General features: G+C 35.1%; 1 long non-coding RNA gene across 1 annotated transcript; it reads left to right on the plus strand.

The window, feature by feature from the left end:
- Positions 1-342: 342 nt before the first annotated feature.
- LOC144999860 (uncharacterized) lies at positions 343-1,507 on the plus strand. The gene is made up of 2 exons (XR_013661025.1): positions 343-652; positions 1,289-1,507. It is a non-coding gene; the product is annotated as an uncharacterized LOC144999860 (long non-coding RNA).
- Positions 1,508-2,981: the final 1,474 nt, after the last annotated feature.

Below are 2,981 nucleotides of genomic sequence, written 5' to 3' on the forward strand. Positions count from 1 at the left end.
CTAGCTGTTGGAATTCACCAGCCACACAACCGCACAACTCCGTCACCTCTATAATCTCCACCCACAGTCACGCATGCTTCACCTTCTCTGCCACCTACCTACTTCTCTAAAATTAACGTTAACCACGCACAGTCTGACCACCAATGTAGGCACTCTGCCTCTTTCCGTCTATCACCGCCACCCAATAATTTTTCGCCTCTACCCTCCTTCGCCTACGTTTCTCTGTTCACCAATATCTACTGTTACCCATCCCCAACGCACCTCTACCACTTCTACACCTTATTAAGACCTATCTCTAAAACCCTACACATATCAACACATTCGTCTTCACCACTTCATTACTACCATCACCTCATTCATATCTCCATCACTCGTTGGAAACCTAAGGATATATGCATCGCCGCTTCAACCTTGAAACCGATGTGGACTACTCAAAGATTCGGCAGATCATTCGAAGCCATGTAGGTTTTCTTTAATAGTTTCCGATTTTAGTTTTCATTTAGAACTGATTCTTAATTAAACCCAAAAAATTGCAGATGGGTTAATCTGAATCTGTGTTTGAAGGTAAGATATTGTTTGTTTTTTCTTGGGGATTGGGTTTGGGGTTTTTACTCCATCATTTGAATATCGGATATTGGTGTGGGATTTGCAGGTCAGATGTTAGTTTTGTAGATTTTGATCTCATTGTAGCTGATCATGAAATGTTGGTTTCAAGTTCTCTCATTTAAGTCCTTCCGGTAGATGAAATTGCATTAGAACTAGAAAATTAACACAAATGTCAGATAGTTGTTACTCTCTTTATGACTATATCATCGTTTTTTTATATTGTATTCTTTGCAATTGATAATAGAGGTTCTTATTATATTTGAAAATTTCATAGTTAGTTTGATGTTCTTAAAGAAATAAGCAACTAGAGAGCTTGTTAATTTGTTTAGTTCAAGGTATTACTTTCTTTCCTTATCGTTTCTCAATTTGGTTGTGTGTGTTTGTATGAGTCTATGTTTATCTTGCAAATCACCAAGAGTCAATTAGTTGTTTATAAAAATTCCTAGATCATTGTTGTTGCGAGACACTACCTTTTTTCTCCTTCCATGGCTATCTTTGCTTGCTAAACCCACCACCTTTGTTATCGTTCTTTGCACTTCCCCTTTCTGTCTCTCTATCAAAAAGCTACCTCATAGCTTCCACATATTAGTTTCCTCTATGCATCCTTCTAAAATTCCGGTGCTGCTGACCATCGTCCTGTATCTATGCGTATGTCTAACTTTGTGTTTATGTGTGTTTACAGGACTTGAAATGGATTGATATAAACCAACATCTCAAAGAAATCGTGGGTAAGCTTCTTAAGATCTGAATATGATCTTCTTGTTGGGTTTTTAGAGCTCTTGTAGTTGAATGTTTAGTTTTTTCTTTAAAGTTGCAATATGTAAGTTTTTGTTATTGTTTGGGGTAAACCCATTTGTAAGTTTTGTTTTTGAAAATTGCAATGCATAAGTTTTTGGTTTCATTTATTGTCAGACAACAAAAAAAATTTAACTGACAAAATTTTGTGAATTTGGATTGATTTGTTTCAAATTTTATCATATACATATTTGACTATTGTATCATTCTTATATTTGAAGGTACCATATGAATAATAGTTTCTTCTTTGTTTTGTATGTATCATGTACAAGAACATGGGAGTGTTTTGTTCTTAATATTTTCTATGTAAATGAAAAAAATAAGCTTTATTTATGCATTATACCATTTGTGAATGAAAGTTTTTTTTTTTTTTTTTGTTAATTCTAATGTGTCTTTCTTTGACATTCGTAATTGGTTTGGTGGGTTCACGTTATGTGGTTATATTTTGGTTTTCGATTTTGTTTTCGGGTTAAGTATTTTGTTAATTAATTTATTAGGAAACTATGATTTCATTTAAGATTAAAAACTTTCTTCCGTCTTTGAGTTCATTCGCATTTATACATTAAAAACTTCGCATTTTCATTCAAATTCTTCGCATCTTGCATCCATCCGTCTTTGAGTTCATTCGCATTTCATCGCATTAACTGAGAAATTAATCAGTTGTCTCATATTCGCATTTCAGTTGTTTGAGAAACCCAGATACGAACCCAAATGTGAAACCCACTGATTTCAAATGCGAACCAACCAAAAATCATCAACCACGTACTTGTGTCACCAAATGCGAACTGAATATCACCATTAAATTCTCCTCGCATTCTATAGATGCGAACACAATCCAGATCTCCGACTCCAAGCTTGCGAAATCAAAATCAATTAACCTCAAACAAATCGTGAACTTCTTATGCGAACTGTTTTGACCCACAAAACCAAATGCGAACTCAATTGATGTCATATGCGAACTGATTTCATAGATGCGAACACAATTGATTTCATATGCGAATCCACATCCATCGATATGAAACCAATACCAGTTGCAAGCAATTAGTAGCAACCATCGATCCTCTAATTTTCAATTACTCAGCCTTCGCTTTTCATACAACCCGTCGACCCTGAAAAATCGATAAACACCAAATGTCTCATTTTTAGATCGATTTTCTGATTAAATGTCATATTTGAAGAATGATCGATTTTCTGATTAAATGACCCCATTTTGCGAAGTTGGACCACTTATATTATTTCTTGAAAAGATCAGGTGCCAAATGCGAAACTCTAAGCTTTCTTCCCCAATTCGCATTTATACATTAAAAACTTCGCATTTTCATTCAAATTCTTCGCATCTTGCATCCATCCGTCTTTGAGTTCATTCGCATTTCATCGCATTAACTGAGAAATTAATCAATTGTCTCATATTCGCATTTCAGTTGTTTGAGAAACCCAGATACGAAGCCAAATGCGAAACCCACTAATTTCAAATGCGAACCAACCAAAAATCATCAACCACGTACTTGTGTCACCAAATGCGAACTGAATATCACCATTAAATTCTCCTCGCATTCTATAGATGCGAACACAATCCAGAT

Source organism: Lactuca saligna, chromosome 1, assembly GCF_052625555.1.
Source record: "Lactuca saligna cultivar CGN05327 chromosome 1, ASM5262555v1, whole genome shotgun sequence".
In the NCBI taxonomy this organism is placed as follows: domain Eukaryota; kingdom Viridiplantae; phylum Streptophyta; class Magnoliopsida; order Asterales; family Asteraceae; genus Lactuca; species Lactuca saligna.